This window comes from Arabidopsis thaliana, chromosome 3, assembly GCF_000001735.4.
Source record: "Arabidopsis thaliana chromosome 3, partial sequence".
Lineage (NCBI taxonomy): Eukaryota > Viridiplantae > Streptophyta > Magnoliopsida > Brassicales > Brassicaceae > Arabidopsis > Arabidopsis thaliana.
Window position 1 is genome coordinate 14,415,452 of NC_003074.8, and position 18,335 is coordinate 14,433,786.

The following is an 18,335-nucleotide window of genomic DNA, read 5'->3' on the forward strand; positions in this document are numbered from 1 at the left end:
TAAGTAGCATGTACTTCACATTTTCGCAGACAAGTTTTTATCTAGTTTTATTTCCGCAGACCTTATGTTCTAGACCTTTTGTAATCCAGATTTCTCTTTATCTATTCAGTATTCAGTATTCAGCTTTTGTTCTTGATTTCGTTTACTGTTGTTCATTCTGTTATCATCCTGCTGTTACACTGTTGTTATCATGTTTTCATCTTGTTCAACGTTTTTGTTCTCCGCAATGATGTCTGAGTAGTGAATAGGTTTCTGAGGATGGGTTAGAGTAGTGTAGAATTCTCAGTATGCTAGGTGATTGAGTATTGATTGATAGATCCCTTCTGGATTAGTTATTCTTAATGCCTATTGCTTTCTGATCAACCAGAATTTGAGCCCAGACATTTCCGCGCCCAAAAGGTGTTCGATGAAATGTCTGAACCAATAATTCCAGAGATTCGTGACCATGTACCAAGGTATTGGTTGCAGGGAGCGTTTTGGCTTTAACTTGTTGATTCGTAATGCCTGTTAGGTTAGCTCTCGTCAATGGTGATTGAGTCTGGGACTAGGTTAACTTGAGAGTCTCTGTTGCGGTGGCACTTAGATTTGGTTAATGAACTTGTTGTCTAGGGTTAATTTATTGAGCATGTCAATCACCTGTAAACTGAGGAAACGAAACTACTCAATTAAACCATCCTCGGGAATTCTTTATCTGATTGAATTCTTTGTTTACTCTACTGTTGTTTACTGCATCTTGTCATCTGTTGCTTAGTTTCTGCAATTCTTTACTGTTACTCGACCTGATACTCGACCACCCAGTTGTCTGGCAACAGACTGTGCAGTCGAGTATCCCTGTTATATTTTCTGTCTATTACTCGACCTGTCACTCGACCTCACCCAGTGCTTTGCAAAGAGCTGTGTTGGTCGAGTGTTTTATTGTTTCTGCTTGAATTTTTGTTTACTACATGTTCACTTAGAACTGCTAGAACACACCAAAACCTGTTATTGCTTGGCTTGACTTAGTGACTTCTGATCACATCTTGATTGTTAGCATCACACCCATTTGGATTGACAACCTAAAATATTACAACGATATGATTGGTGTTTTAGGATAATTGACTAAAAACCTATTATCAGTTATTTAAGTGTGCTAGCAAATGATGGTTAAATGATTGGAAACATCTTAGCGAGAGACTTCAAAAGCATGAGAGAAGTGTAGAACATATGGCTTACATGAAAACTTGGAATGAAATGCTAGTTAGATTAGAGACAAGTCAAACTATTGATAAAGAATTACAAAGAGAAGTTAGAGAAGGGAAAGAAAGGTGGAGACTTGTTTTGATTAGAATTATTACGGTTCTGAAGTATCTTGCTAAACAAAATTTAGCTTTTTGTGGGTCAAATGAGAAACTTTACCAAGATAGTAATGGTAATTTCTTAGGTATGATTGAATCCATAGCCGAATATGATGTAACAATGCAAGATCACATTAGGCACATTCATACTCGTGAAATACATCATCATTATCTTGGTCATAATATTCAAAATGAATTGATATCTTTTTTTGCTCATAAAGTTCAATTTTCTATTAAGAATATCATAAGAGAGGCCAAATATTTCTCTATCAATCTTGATTGTACCCCGGATGTAAGCCATCAAGAACAGATGACTTTAATAGTACGATGCGTAAGAATGGTAGATAGAAAAGTGAAAGTAGAAGAGTACTTTTTCGAGTTTCTTATCGTAGATGATACATCCAGATTAGGTTTTTTTGAAAGAATAATTGATGCGCTAAAATCTTTAGATCTTGATGTTAGAAATGTGAGACGTCACACAAGGTTATGATAATGGGTCTGATATGAAAAAAAAGCATCAAGGGTTTCAAAAGAGATTGTTTGACATTAACTCAAAAGCATTATATATGCCTTGTGCTTGTCATAGTTTAAATCTTGTAGTAAGTGATATGGTTCATTCCTGTGTGAAAGCTATTTTTTTTTTTTTGTAGCATTACAACGAATATATGTATTATATTCTAACTCTACAAAAAGGTGGAAAATTTTGCTTGATCATGTTCCTTACTTAATTATGAAATCATTTTCTAATACTCGATGGGAAAGTCGAAGAAAAAGTGTGAAAGTTATTAGATTATAAGCTCCTCAAGTGAGATTAGCTTTAATTAATCTATATGAATCATGTGGTGATAACAAAAAGTCAAACGGAAAGTTGAGTGAATTCACTTGAGAATTATGAGTTTTTACTTGGTATGACTACAATCCAACTCTATGTATATATGCAAGAGCTTACAATCCAAATCATCAAAGTCATAAACAAGGTAAGCAAGAGCTTACAATCCAAATCTATATGCATTGATAGTGCTGTAAAACAATTAGAAGGTATAATCTTATATTTTGAAGATTATAGAGATGAAGGGTTTAGTGCTTCTTTGAAAGTAGCTCAAGGTCTCGCCCATGATATGAATGTTAATCCTATATTTCCATGTAGGGGTCGTGTCTTTAGAAAAAATCACTTTGATGAGAATATTCATGATGAAAAAACATTATCGGTTGAAGATGGTTTTAGAGTCAATTATTTCCTTGTTGTTGCGGATATGGCAATTTCTTCGGTAAAGGATAGATTTGAACAAATGATGACTTTTAAAAGTGTATTTGGATTTTTGTTTGATTCATTGAAATTAAAATTACTTGATGAAAGTGAATTAAAAAGGGGGATTGACACAAATAGCACTAAAAAACTTTATTATTCCAAAAATAGCACATTCTTTTGAAACTTCCAAAAATAGCATATAAAGTTTTTAATCCTCTATAAAATAATTAAATAATAAAGTTTTTTATTATCATTTGTATCAATCTCCCAAATAAAAATGAGAGCAAACACTAATCTAATATTAAATTGAATCAAAAAACTTTTAAATAGTGAAAATATATACCCTACATTGGAAAAAAAAAACAAATATAATACTACAAACTAATTTTAAAATGAAAAATCTCTTCTAAATGGTGAAAATATATACCCTAAATTGGAAATAGGAAACCCCAATAAAATATCATAAACTAATATTAAAATGAATCAAAATTTCTTTTAAATAGTTGAAATATATGCCCTAAATTGGAAATAGAGAACCCAAATATAACATTTTAAATTTATTTCTCATTTCTTTTGGTTGAATAGATTTAATATAAAATTGTGGTTTTATTATTGTCACTTTTAAAATTTCTCAAATAATTATTTGAGTGCTATTTATGTCTAAAAAACTTTGTAATGCTATTTTTGTCCAAAAAACTTAAAAGTGTGCTATTTGTGGGAATTTCTCTTCTTTTAAATAGTTGAAATATATACCCTAAATTGGAAACAGAGAACCCAAATATAATATTTTAAATTTATTTCTAATTTATTTTGGTCGATATGATTTTATATAAAAAAATTGTGCTATTATTATTGTCCATAAAAATTTTTTTAGTGTTACTTTTAGGAATTTCTCAAATAATTATTAAAGTGCTATTTATGTCTTAAAAAAATTTTAATGCTTTTTTGTCCAAAAAACTTAAAAGTGTGCTATTTGTGGGAATTTCTCGATTAAAAAAGCATTGCATTATTTTTCACAAAACATTTTCTCATGAGAATGTCTCGGATGTTGATTTAAATGATCTCTTTTGGAATTAAAAGTTTTGCAAAGGACTTTATCTCAAGTGTCAATGACACCTAGTGAAGTGCTTGAGTTTGTAGAAAATGTAGGTTGTTATGCCAGTGTTTCAATCGCTTATCGAATCCTATTAACAACACCCATGACGGTGGCTTTGGCCGAGAGAAGCTTCTTAAAATTGAAGTTATTAAACAATTAAATAAGGTCCTCTATGTCTCAACAAAGGTTGAATGGTCTAGCTATTCTGTGTATTGAAAAAGTTGGTTAGAAAGCATAGACTTTGACACTGTCATTCATGACTTTGCGTCGGCTAGAGCTCGTCAAAAGCGTTTCTTTATTTCGAAATAACTATTGTGTTTTGTTTTGTTGTTTTAGATCCAACGGAAGATGAATGCTTGAGATATGAAGCAATTTAAAGTAATGTGGTATTGCTAGATGAAGACATGAAGCTAAAGACATGATTATATGTAATGGTTTTTGTTTTAACATGCTTGAAAAGACTCCTTTTTGTAAGTCGCCCTAATGCTTCTCGATTGTTTGAGTCGGGGCTGCTTGTGATCTAGTATGTTGGAGAAGTGTAACGATGGACTGCTTCTTGGCCTTCGTGATTGAGTAGAACTCGTCTGGATGACCTGTTGAGCTGATCACTTCTCTCTATGCTACTAGTGATCGAGTAGATTGGCCAAAATGTGACTTTCAGCTCTGCTTTTCCTCTTTTGAACACCAATAACTCCAAAAGACCTGAAACAACTCGAGAATGGAAAATGCATGCAAGACTAGTGCTAGACTCACCTAAACATGGAAATTGTACAAAATGATGATGAATGCTATGAAAGATTAATGATACTAGACTCAAAATGGTGATAAAATGATGTGTAAATCATGAATATTTTAGACATATCAACTCCCGCAAACTTAGTCTATGGGCTTAAAAGATTAATGAATGCAAAGGGTAGAGTTAAGTTGTAGTATTTTAGGTTGTCAATCCAAATGGGTGTGATGCTAACAATCAAGATGTGATATGAAGTCAATAAGTCAAGCCAAGCAATAGGTCTTTAGTCAATTAACGTAAAACACCAATCATATCGTTGTAGTATTTTAGGTTGTCAATCCAAATGGGTGTAATGCTAACAATCAAGATGTGATCAGAAGTCACTAAGTCAAGCCAAGCAATAACAGGTTTTGGTGTGTTCTAGCAGTCCTAAGTGAACATGTAGAAAGCAGAAAATCAAGCAGAAACAAATAAACACTCGACCAACACAGCTCTTTGCAGAGCACTGGGTGTGGTCGAGTGACAGGTCGAGTGACAGGTTGAGTAACAGACAGTAAGTATAACACAGATACTCGACTGCACAGTCTGTTGTCAGATAACTGGGTGGTCGAGTATCAGTAAAGAATTGCAGAAACTAAGCAACAGGTAACAAGATGCATTAAACAACAACAAAGTAAACAATAAAATCAATCAGATAAAGAATTCCCGAGGATGGGGTAATTGAGTAGTTTCGTTTCCTCAGTTTACAGGTGATTGACATGCTCAATAAATTATCCTTAGACAACAAGTTCATTAACCAAATCTAAGTGCCACCGCAAAAGAGACCCTCAAGTTAACCTAGTCCCAGACTCAATCACCATTGACGAGAGCTAACCTAACAGGCATTACGAATCAACAAGTTAAAGCCAAAACGCTCCCTGCAAGCAATACCTTGGTATAGGGCCACAAATCTCTAGAATTAGTGGTTCAGACATTTCATCGAACACCTTTTGGGCGCGGAAATGTCTGGGCTCAAATTCAAGTTGATCAGAAAGCAATAGGCATTAAGAACAACTAATCCAAAAGGGATCTATCAATCAATACTCAACCACCTAGCATACTGAGAATTCTACACTAGTCTAACCCATCCTCAGAAATCTATTCACTACTCAGACATCATTGTAGAGAACAAAAACGTTGAACAGGTTGAAAACATAATAACAACAGTGTAACAGCAGGATGATAGCAAGATGAACAACAGTAAACAAAAATCAAGAACAAATACTGAATACAAAATAGATAAAGAGATATCCGGATTAAAAAAGGTCTAGAACATAGTGTCTACGGAATAAAACTAGATAAAAACTTGTCCTCGAAAATGTAAAGTACATGATACTTATAGCAAAATATTCTGAAACCCTAATACTCAAAACGACTCAGTATTGGGACGGATTAAGAACTGTACTCGACCCAGGTGGTCGAGTGTGTGGTCGAGTGAATAGCTGGAGTCTTCTTTTCTTCCTTGTGCTTGAGTGTCTGGTTGAGTGCGGAATGGAGAAGACTCTGAAGCTCGCCATCGAGTATGTAGTCGAGTGGTGGTGATGGTGATACTCGACTTCCAGGTAGAGTGGTGTGATCGAGTGATGATCAGGTAATGGAGGTGAAGACACTCGACCTCGGGGTCGAGTGAAGTGAACGAGTGATTGTTAGGTGGTAGAGGTGAAGACACTCGACCAGGGGGACGAGTGATGAGATGAAATCGAGAAGTCCCCTACTCGACCTGGGGGTCGAGTGGTCTTTGAAGGTCTTGAAGCTTCTACTCGACCTTGGGGTCGAGTGGTTTGACATGATCAAGTCTGCTTGGTTTGACATGATCAAGTCCGCTTCTTCCAATTAGCTCGTCAACAACTCCAAATCACCTGAAATCAACACAAATATGCAACATGAATGCAAAACTATCCTAAACATACAAAGTGATGACAAATGATGAGAAATGATATAAAACAGTGATGATATGAGGCTAAAGTGATGACAAATGGATGCTCAAAACATGCAAAATACACACTTATCAACTCCCCCAAACTTAGTCTTTGCTTGCCTTCAAGCAAACAATTAAGAACAAGCTGGAGGTGAGGTTTGAAAGCGGGGACTCAGAGCCAAAGCACCAGATAAACCAGATGAAATCAATGTCCAAGTTGAAAGTTCTAAGCTGCAATATGATCGAATTCTACTCAAAAACGTTAGCCATGCCTTATTATCAATCAATCCGACTCATATGCTCGACCTACACATGTTTTCAAATCTACCAATCCCCTTAACATTCATTTGTTCTAGAACGTGAATCAAGCAATGCATCATCAATGAACTCATTTGGCTAAGGTAAAAGGTCAAGAGACAAAGATGGTCCCTTATAGAATAGGCTTCAGTAACAGGGGATCTCTCAAAAAATGATTAAGCTTTAGTAGAATGCTATAGGTAAGTCCCAACCTATGCATACAGAGATAAGGTCCCATCTACCCAGAGTATATCAAATGAAGCTCTAACGGTAATCCCATCTCCAATCCCAATATAAGAACTTAACTCTACCATTTGCATTCATGAATCTTATAACCCCTTTTTCTAATCATTCTTTTATTTTCTCTTAACTCTAGGAGAAGCTTTCTAAACACTTTGATACATCTAGCGGATTTGGATTTCTTTAACAACTAAGGTTCCTGTTTTTAACATTTTAAAACCGAGGGCTTTTGCCCATCTTCAATAGCTAACAAGAACTCTTTCTTTTCTTTACAAATCGCAAACCTTTTACTAGACTTTTTCTGTTTCTTTAGCTTACTTCACCTGGAGTCTTTAACCTTTTCTTATCAATGAATCAACCCCTTTTCTTCTTTTAAACACATCCCAACCCAAAGTACAAGCGCCCACCTAGTCCTATCTAGTCCGGAAAATGAGAACTAGAACTACATGAGACACTATCTCTGTCGTTACGAACCTAACACTTTCTACCAAGCTTAATCTGAATAAGACCTCACAAACACTCACAAGTGATATAAGGCTTGAAAAAAAGTCTAGGTTTGGGTTCGGGTTAATTGCTCTAATAAGGAGAGTCAACTCTTGGATTAACAAGAGTGATCAAAATGAATAAGAAAATCCAAGTATTTTGGGGTATCCATGAGTTCAAATTTGATGCAGACATGATAATTAAAGATCAGATTCAGGTTCAAATTGATAGGGAATAGTATCAGATCATGATAGTGTGGTTGAGTAGAGTAATCTAGGCATGGTTCAGTTTTATTTCAAATTCATTGACTATGCAACAGACAACTAGCAACGAGGGCACTGAGTTTATCTGGTGAACCAAAATGCTTACAAGACTATCTCATCATTATCCCCTATGCATATGTAACAATCCTAAATGAAACAATCTAGACTCGATCCTAATTGTAATGCAACTACATGAACACTCTTTTTTTGTGAAATCATTTTCTGAAAATTTTCAATTTTTTTTTTTGGTTTTTCTATGCCTGAGATGAATGCAGACTCAAAAATATACCCAATGCAACACAAACTTCCTGAGCCCTCCCCCAAACTTAAATCACACAGTCCACTGTGTGAATAAACTTGGAAGAAAGTACTCAGGACAAATCCAATCACAGAAACAAAATGAAGAACAACTCACAAGAGATGATATAATACAATGATGAAGTGAGGCGCTTACCTCAGTCGAAGAATGAACGAAGTTGTTTGTCAATGGCTGCCTGTGATTGCTCCCAGGCCATAGACTAACCGCCTTGTTCCGTATCAGCACCACCAGGAGGGTACTCGACCTCATCAGCTCTGTGGCGGCAAGCACTGCCCTGAGGATACTCGAACTCCCTTCATTTGCTGTGGCCAGCACCGCGTTCGAGTGATCTACGAGACTGCAGAAGTCGTCTGCTCCTGCTGCTAGATTGAGTGAGTGTGGTCCTCCTCTTCCTTCCAGATTCACGAGGCTCGAATGATGAATGCCTCGCAGGGACATGCGGAATCTCCTGCTCTCTAGGCTTAGGCCTGCGCCGACTTGGCTCGGGCGCGTCATATCTCCTCGAAGGCATGTCCTGAGGGAGCTGTCCCTGCGGAATAGCTGTAGTGGAGGAGGAACAACTCAGCTTATCTGTCAGAAACTTGATAGTCTTGAAACACTTGGCGAGCAGCTTGTCCTGCTTTTTGCACCACTTCTGCAGTTTACTATTGTTCCTATGAGCTTCACTCAAGCTCTTGCTTTCCCTCGATGGAGGTATATGCTCGCTGAAATGATACATGCTCGTGTCAAACTCCGCCTCATCTATATCATCTGTCTCATCAACATCTTCTATTGTAGCTCCTTCGGTGTGACTAACCTCCTCAGTTGGCGGACTGCCCTCGAAATAAAGATCTTCAAGCGCAAGCTTGAAGTCAATGTTCCTTCCCTCGAGAATCCCAGTAGCGTCAATGCAGGGGAGAAGAATGTTGGCGATTCTAAACGATGAATGCTCGAACCATGTCAAACTCCAAGAATTCACATCGGCGCAAATGATCCAAGTCCATCATCCTCGGTGCTAACCCTGGTTCCTTGAGCGGTACTCCTCTCTATCAAATCTGGGTTTGGTTCTCTTTCCACTAGGGAAACCAAACAGTTCTTCCAACTTCTTGATCGAAAGCTGATACCGCTGTTCATCCACTGCGAACGCCAAGAACCCTAACCCCATGGTATCCAGCTCAAAGTCTGTGAGTCCCTCATACATCTCCACTTGCAGCGTGGAAAGAAACTCGATTGTCTCCTCCTTATAGACAGCGTAAGGGTAAGACATGAGTGTCTCCAGATGACACTTCTCGAACAGATGCTGCACGTCCTCCAGTAACCCGAGCTGGGCTAAAGTCTCATAATAAAGATACCTCGTTCCCTAGAAGTCATTCATCTCAAAGAATCTGATATACTCCTCCACTGTAACCTCATCGGGTTTGTTCAACAGCCTCGTTTCCTTGCGCCATGACTCTGGCTCATACTCAGTTTCGATATCCTTATCAGTCAGCTCATATCTACTCGACATCGCCCTCTTTTCTCTGGCGATTTCAGCTCTTCTCTGATTACGTCGAGCTGCGGAGCGTTCAAATTCATCCCTAAAGCTCTCGTAAACATGTTGCTCCCTCGGTCTAGCGGAACAGGACTCAGCTTCATCCACATTATAATCAGGGTCCATAGAAGATTCTCCACTGTAGTTACTCATGATGAAACCTGAAAACAGATGAAACTCAAAGATAAACGTTAATGCGTTAGTAACAGCAAAACCAAAAGCACAACCAAAACCACTGTACCGGTCGAGTGTTGAATGTGTAGAAGGAAACAAGGTCGAGTGGCGTTGATGGAGCTTCACTCCTCTTCTCTTTGACTCGGCAATCGAGTGAGATTTTAAATGGCGATGGTGGAGCGAGACGCACGGTGGTCGAGTATGGTAGGTGATGAAGATGGTGAAGAGAGATCGAGTGATTGTGAGAGGCGAGGGAGACGAGGTCAAGTGAGTGAAATGGAGAGCTGGAGTTGTTCCTTTGGAGAGAGTGAGCAGGCGGTGACGATGGAGAGGCGGTGAGAAGCGGCGAGGTCGAGTGTTATCTTTGGAGATAGAGTGGGTAAGGTTAAGATGGAGTGGCGACGAAGAAGATGGTTATGAGGAGTCGAGTGAAGTTGTTGTGGTCGAGTATAAGAAGAAGATGGCGAGGAGCTCGAGTGTTTGAGAGTGATGAGAGATGAGTGGTCGAGTTTATATGTGTGGGGAGTAATGGGAATTTCTTGGTTGCATGTGAAGTGTTGGTGAGAGGGATGGGGTCAAGTTTATTGGGTTATGGAGGAGAAAACGAGATCGAGTGATGGAGGAGAAGTCGAGTGAAGATGGGGTTGCGTGGAGATCGTGTGGATGTGAAGAGATTCCATGTCTCTTGGTCTGCTGCATGGAGGACATGGGCGTCAGTGGTGGGTTCCACTGTGTCTTCTTGTCTTTCTTCTGTGCTCTCTGTTTACTGTACAAACCCGAGGAAATCTCGCAATCTTCTGTAAACTTGATAAACTCTCTATAAGACTCTGTAGCTTCTATTGGTCGTGTAAAATGATGATTTAAATTTTTTTAGGTTTTTAAACATCACTCATACTCGACCACTGTACTCGATCTCTACGCCATTTGTAGAGTAAAAGTTTTGAATTTTCACTCTAGCTTCACGTTATTCCTCTATTCCTGAGAACCACAAACACAACTAAAACATATCAAAAATAACAAGAAAGTAAAAATTATTTACAAGGATAATCATGGGACTTCCTCCCAAGTGAGCTTGTTTAAAGTCTCCAGCTTGACTCCTCACACTTATAAAGAAGAAAATGAATGATAGAGAGGGTCTGCATAGTCCTCTCTAGTATCATCATCATACTCAGCGTTCTCCCTGGAGAGGTCTGCTGCAGAATACTCAATTCCCCTCTCTTCAAAATATGCTTCTTTCTCTTCTGGAGGGTAATCTATCTCTTCAGACCATCTTGAAGTGAACTTCTTTCTCGGGATAATGTCAATCCCGCCTTTAGGTTGAGCTTCCTTCTGCAACTGATTCAGCTTACTTCTAAGTTCCTCAACAGTGTGGGCTAGCTTCTCTATAGTTTCATCTTGCTTATCAGACCTCTTTTTAAGTTCTTTCACTCTTTCAGTCTCATTTCCTTCTCCTCAGATCGCTTTATTATTTCCAGAGGTTCTGTGAGACCCCGTCCCAGGACGCGGTCGTTACAGGTTCTTTCATCTTCTGTTGACCCTTGTAGAGTTTTATTGATGCCAAACTGCAACTTGATATGCTTTCCAAAGTTGAGACTTATTTTCCCTTCCCTGACATCTATCACTGCTCCCACTGAAGCTAAGAAGGGTCTTCCCAGTATTAAGGGATCCTTATGCTCTACTTCCATATCTAGCACCACGAAGTCTGTAGGCACTTCTACTCCATTAATCATGACTAGTAGATCTTTCAGCATGCCAAAGGGTTTTCTGGAAGACCTATCCACAAGGATCAAAGTCAGGTCGCAAGGTTTATACTGAATAAACTCTAACCTTCTCGCCACAGAGAGTGGCATTAAGCTTATAGAGGCTCCGAGATTGCACAGACAATCGCTGAAAGCTAATTTCCCAATGGAACATGGTAGAATGAAAGATCCAGGATCTTCTAACTTTCCTTGAACAATCCTCTTATCAGGAGCTCGAGATGGAGTCGCATCACTTTCATCATCCACGCTTTCCTGAATGTCCACTGAAGAGCACGTGAGGGTAGTGGAGTAGGTTTGAATCGTTTCACCATTCTCTCGATTATGGCGTCCTTCTCTTCCGAGGTGGATTGAATGAGATGGCGAGAACCAGCAGAATGGTTGAATTCAACAATAGAGACTTCAATCTGAGTAGAAGCCTCTCCTTCTTGAACATCAATGTCCCCAGTGATTAAATCAAGGACAGGTCGAGTTGGCAGCTCTCGATCATGACAGATGGTGATGGCGTGAGTAGTTGCATACTCCTTTGGATTCTGTCTTGACTTTAGGTGCAGAGGTAGATGTTGATTGTCCTTCCAAATATCTGACTTTGGTATTCAATGCCTCCACTTTGGCATTCAGGTCATTGTAGCTGCACTCCAGCTTATGGTGCAATTCAGATAATTTCTTAACAATTTTCATTGAGCTATATGCTTATCCCTGTAGCAGCTGTTGTACCATCTGTTTCATTTCAGCATCATGAGCAACAGGACCTTGGTTTTGCTGAGGTGCAAACCCAGGTGGTGGTGGCTACTGGTAGTTCCTCTAGAATTGCTGCTTGGGAACGAAACCTTGGTTGTAGGGAACAAAATTCTGACCTTGTTGTTGCTGTGGAGGATACATCTGATCCTGAGGATTAGCAACGTTGGTGCTGCGGTAGGAGAAGTTGGGGTTGTTGGTTTTGAAGTTGTTATATCCTTTGTAGCCACCCTGGTTGTTACCCTCCCCATCTTGGACTTGAAACTGCTCGTCATCAATAAGGAAGTGCACATGCTTCTGCTGGCTAAGAAGAATCTTGTCCAGCTTGTCATTCAGCGCTTTGATCTCCTTCATGTGTTTGTCATCAGAGTCAGGTGTGCCTCTGACGGTCCTATCGCAGTCCTCGTTGTAATTACCATCTCATTGAGCAAGGTTCTTAACCAATTTCCAGCCTTCTTCAACATCTTTGTTCTGGAAATTTCCATTGCTGACGGTATCTAGAAGCATTCAGATGCGTGGTAGGATTCCTCTGTAAAGATTGCTGAGCATAGAGGCTTTAGTGAAGCCATGATGAGGGCATTGGTTGGTGTAACCCTTGAAATGCTCCCATGCTTCACAATAGCTTTCACCAGCCTTCTGTAAAAAAACAGAGATCTCATTTCTGAGTCTTGCAGTTCTGGCGTTGGAGAAGAACTTTGATAGAAAAGCCTTCTTGCAATCATCGCAGGTGGTGATTGAGTCATGGGGCAGATTCTTCTCCCAGATGTGTGCTTTTTCGCCCAAGGAGAATGGAAACAAACGGAGCTTGAATCCATCTTCACTGACACCATTGATCTTTGTTAGGTTGCAGAGCCTATCGAATTCATCAAGGTGGTCGAGTGGATCCTCCATTGGCAGACCATGGAATTTGTTCCCCTGAATCATCGAGATGAGACCACTCTTAATCTCGAAGTTATTGTTCTGGATAGCATGAGGTACAATCTAGACGGATCTCATCAAAGATCATTCAGTTGTATCAATCTCTTCTCCTTAGCAATCTTGATGTCGAAATTCAAAAGTTTAACCGCCCACATAGCTTTGTACTCAAGTTTAACAGGCAGGTGACATAAGGAAGATAGAACGGAGTTGTGCCAATGGGGGTTTTATAAGCTATTTTGTAAGCCTATACTACATTATTGAGTTTTGTTGACCAATCTTTCCTTATGATCCCACAGTCTGCTTTAGAATTGATTTTATCTCCCTGTTGGTGATTTTCACATGCCCATGTGTCTGTGGGTGGTAAGGGGTGGCGACCTTGTGCTTCACTCCCTGCATTCTCAGTAGGTTTTAAAAAACCTTATTGATGAAGTGCGTCCCTCCATCAGTAATGACCACTCTAGGAACTCCAAATCTAGGGAAGATGATGGTCTAGAACAGCTTCAGGACGACTCTTGCATCATTCGTGGGACTGGCTATCGCTTCCACCCACTTTGACACATAGTCTACTGCTACCAGTACGTACTTGTTTCCATAGGAAGATGGAAACGGTCCCATAAAATCTATTCCCCACACATCAAAGATCTCAACATCCAAGATTGGGTTCTAAGGCATCTCATTTCTTCTGTTGATGTTACCCCTTCTCTAACACGAATCACACTTTGATATGAACTCCTAAGCATCCTTAAAATTGTTGGCCACCAAAAAAACCTGCTTGCAAGATTTTAGACACTGTCTTAAAGGTAGCAAAGTGACATCCATAGTTGGAACCATGTAGTGTAGCAAGATTCCCTCTTCTTCATCATCTGAGACACATCTCATGTAGATCTTATCCTTGCAAAGAGTATAGACGTAAGACTCATCCTAGTAGAAGTGATTTATGTCTCTGAATAACTTCTTCTTTTCATAGCTTGTCAAGTTCGGAGGCTCTTCACCACATACCATATAATTGACATAATCGACGTACCACATAAATGTTTCCTCTACTACCAGTACTTCCTCTAGAGACTGCATGGTTTTGGTATCCTTGTTCGCATATATATGCCTCAGAGCGGCATGATCGATGTAGACTATCACCTTTAAGCCTGCCAGGTAGCTTCTAAATTTTTCGAATGCGAATACTACAACCAGTAGTTCCTTTCTCAGTAGTGGCATACCTCCCTTGTGCATCGCCAATAATTCTGCTAGCATAGTAGATGAAATGTAGATTCTTATCAATCTTCTACCCACGAACTGCTCCTATAGCGTAGTCTGAAGCATCACACAGTATCTCAAATGGATAGTCCTAGTTAAGAACTTGAACTATTGGAGTAGAGACAAAAGCTTCCTTGATCAACTTAAAGGTTGTTAGACATTCTTCATCAAATAAGAACTCTGCTTATTTGCACAGCAGCGTAGTGAGCTGTCTAGCCAGCTTGGAGAAGGCTTTGATGAATCTCCTGTAAAATCTCGCATGCTCGAGAAAACTCATGATGTCCTTCACAATCTTTAGTGGCTGCAACTCTATCATAACATCTACCTTAGCCTTATCAACTTCTACTCCCTTTTCTGAGATTTTGTGCCCCAAGACAATTCCTTCCCTGACCATGAAGTGACATTTCTTCCAGTTCAATACCAAATTAGTTTCCTCACATCTCTTGAGTACCCTGCACAAGTTTAACAAACATGAGGAGAAGGAAGAGCCATGCAAGGAAAAATCATCCATGAAGACCTCAACTGTCTCCTCTATCAAATCGGAGAAAATAATAGTCATACACTGCTGAAAAGTAGCAGGTGCGTTGCAAAGCCCAAAAGGCATTTGCTTGTAAGCAAAGATCCCATAAGGACATGTAAAGGTGGCTTTCTCTTGATCGTTTGGGTGGATAGGGATTTGAAAGAATCTGTTGGAACCATCTAGAAAACAATAGTAGGGGTGGTTTGTTGATCTCTTTAGCATTTGGTCAATGATGGGTAATGGGAAGTGGTCTTTCTTAGAGGCTGCATCAAACTTCCTATAGGTGATACACATCCTATGTCTTGTTATGGTCCTAGTTGGTATCAGCTCATCTTTATAATTTTTTATGACTATCATACCTCCCTTTTTGGGAACAGAATGGACAGGAGATACCAAAGTGCTATCAAATATAGGGTAAATTATACCCGTGTCTAATAGTTTAAGTATCTCCTTCTTTACCACTTCTTTCAGGTTCAGGTTTAATCTCCTCTGAGGTTCAATGCTAGAGTAAGATTCGTTTTCTAAATGAATTTTATGGGTACATAGAATGGGTGAGATCCCTTTGATATCATCTACTGAATATCCTATAACTCTTCTATATTTTTTCAATTTTGTTAACAGTAGATTAACTTGATCAGTGTTCAGTCCAGCATTGACAATCACAGGATAAGTAGAGTTATGTCCAAGGAAAACATACTTTAGTCTTTTTGGCAGCGGTTTCAAGTCCACCTTGGGTGCTTTGAGTTCTGATCAGTCGTTGGATGCTAAGTCAGCTTTAGTGGGAAGGTTGTAATCGCGGAGCTTGATCAAGTAGACTGAATGGACTGTCAATCGAGTGACGTGATCGAGTATATCCCCCTCCTTTGCCTTTCCAACCAAGTCTTCATACTCCTCTGGATTCTCAGCTTCTTTAAGCATATCTAACAGCTTCTGGTACCCCAAAGTTTCCAAGTGTAAATCTCCTTCCTTGCTATCTTTTGTTAGAGCACTCTCTAGATGGTCCTCTTATGCTAGCTCTTCTAGCAATTCGTCAGCTAACATATCCATCTCTACAATCCAGAAGACGTTTCCTTCTATTGTAGGCTTCTTCATGGTGTTGGTGCTATCGAAGGTCATCTTGAGATCTCTCCAGAGGTTAAGATTGGTCTTCCCCTTCTTGACATCGATGATGGCTCCAGCTGTAGCAAAAAAACGGTCTTCCTAAGATCAAAGGGTCCCTAGGTTCTTCCATTGAGCAACACCCTGCTCAGTGTTTTGGTTAAGATGTTTCTTGGTGGGTGCTCTTCCGCTTCTTAGAGTGATAGCGTTAATATACTCCTTTGGGGTTTGGACGGCTTTCCCAGGGAGATGTCCTTGGTTGTTTGAAGCCGATGTTGAAGCCAAATTGCCTTCTTGATATCTCATCCTAGTGCTCAGCGATTCGAACTTGTTGTTAAGGTCATTGAAGGTGACATCGACTTTGTTGTTTAACTCAGCCATCTTCTTAGCAATCTCCATTGCTCATGTAGATTGTCCTTGAATTATCTGCAGGAGCATGTTCTTCATGTCAGAATCTTGAGGTGCAGGTGCGTGATGTTGCTGCGGTGGGAAACCAGGTGGTGGTTGCTGCCGTTGATATCCTCCCTAGAACCGCTGCTTGGGAACAAACCCCTGACCTTAGTTATATGGAACAAACGGTTTGGGTTGCATTTGCTGCTTCTGCTGTAGAGGGTAAACTTGGTCATGAGGGTTGGCTAAGTTGGTGATTCTGTATGACAGATTCTGGTTGTTTGGCCGGTAGTTGATGTACCGTTTATTGTAGCCACATCGGTTCTGAATATAACTGATTTCAGGTGGCTGGTCATTCTCCCCCTCTTGAACTTGAAATGGTTCTTCTTCAGAGATAAAGTGAACATGCTTCTGCTGCACTTGGAGGAGTTTATCAAGTTTCTCGTTGAGAGCTTTAATCTCTCTACGGTAGTGCTTATCATCAGAGTCAGAGCTGCTGTGGATGCTTCTATCGTCGTCTCCATTGTAGTTGCCATCTGACTGAGCCAAGTTTTCAACTAACTCTCATCCTTCATCAAAGTCGTGATGAGGACATTTGGTCTAATAACCTTTGAAGCGCTCCCATGCTTCATAGAAGGTTTCAGCATGCTGCTGTGTGTATCCGAATATCTCATTCCGAAGTCTTGCAGTTCTGGAGTTGAAGAAATATTTAGCGAAGATAAAGTCTTATCCATCCCAAGTCGTGATAAAGTCTTGAGGAGGTGCTTTTCGCCACAGATGGCCTTTATCTTGATATGTCTATAATTTGCATGATTTAGGCATTCATTCTTCACCATTTTATCATTGTTTCATCGACATTTCATCTCATTAGGAGTCGTTTTAGTGTGTTTTACATACTTAGGACGATTTTGCATTAGGATTGCATGTGCATTGCATATTTGGTTGTTTTCAGGTACTTTGGATGCTTTTGGAGTTCAAACAGAGAAAAAACAGAACATGAAGTCAGAATGCCCAATGACGCCTTCAGCAAAAGTACTCTATCGCAGCCTCGGATCCCTGCCAGGGCAAATCACTCTATCGCAACCCCGGAGAAGCAAGCAGCTCAGATTCACTCAATCGCGAAACCGGAGGAATCACCCCATCAGAACCACTCGATCACGAGGAAGCCTATCTGCTCATTCTGCACTCAACCAGACAAGCTGAGAACAAAGAAGAGAAGAGAAGCCGAAGAAACCACTCGATCACCACCTCATGACATCCACTCGATGAGGTGGTGATCCGTTATTTATCTCGCTTTTACATTTTCGCAACTTTGATAGCCACAGTGTTTCTCCTGCGACTTTGTATTTTCACTTTCAAGTATTTGATATTCAGTTTTCGTTTAAGTCTTTCATCATTTTTGTTATCATGAGTAGTGAACTGTATTTCTGAGGATGGGATAGAATAATTGTGGTTTACTTGGTCGTTTTAGGTGGTTGAGTTTAGAATTCTAGAATCCCTTCTGGATTAGTTGCGCTTATTGCTTGTTTCACTGGCTAATGTGGAGTATGAGTCCAGACGTCCAACGCTCAGAAGGCGTTTAATGGGCGTTGGATCCTATTAATTCCAGAGATATCTGACTCAACCCCAAGGGATTGGCTGTAGAGAGGGTATTGACTTTCACATGTTGATTCGATAATGCCTGCTTAGTTAGAGATCGCTAAAGGGATTTAGGTCAGTGTCTAGCTTTGCTTGAGGATTTCTATCACGGGAGTGAATTAATCTGTTGTTGAACTTGTTGTCTAGGGATAGCTTCTGTGAAGTTTTGTCAACCGCCTGAATAGATTAAAGAGACCACACTATTCGATTACCCCATCCTTAGGAATCGTTTATCCATTTGATTGTCTGTTATCATTTCTGCTTTGTCATTCACTTGCCTGCTATTGCCATTCCTTCTTTTAGTTTCATTTCATTTCTGTTATTGCATACTAGGACTGTTAGAACCAACCAACTTTCTGCTTGGCTTGAC

The 18,335-nt window shown here is 39.7% G+C and overlaps 2 pseudogenes across 2 annotated transcripts; one reads left to right on the top strand and one right to left on the bottom strand.

The window, feature by feature from the left end:
- Positions 1-610: 610 nt before the first annotated feature.
- AT3G42255 lies at positions 611-3,991 on the top strand (annotated as a pseudogene; the record flags this gene model as incomplete). Its single annotated transcript has 1 exon — positions 611-3,991.
- A 3,981-nt stretch (positions 3,992-7,972) lies between these two features.
- On the bottom strand, positions 7,973-17,138 carry AT3G42256 (annotated as a pseudogene; the record flags this gene model as incomplete). The annotated part of the gene is made up of 1 exon: positions 7,973-17,138.
- Positions 17,139-18,335: the final 1,197 nt, after the last annotated feature.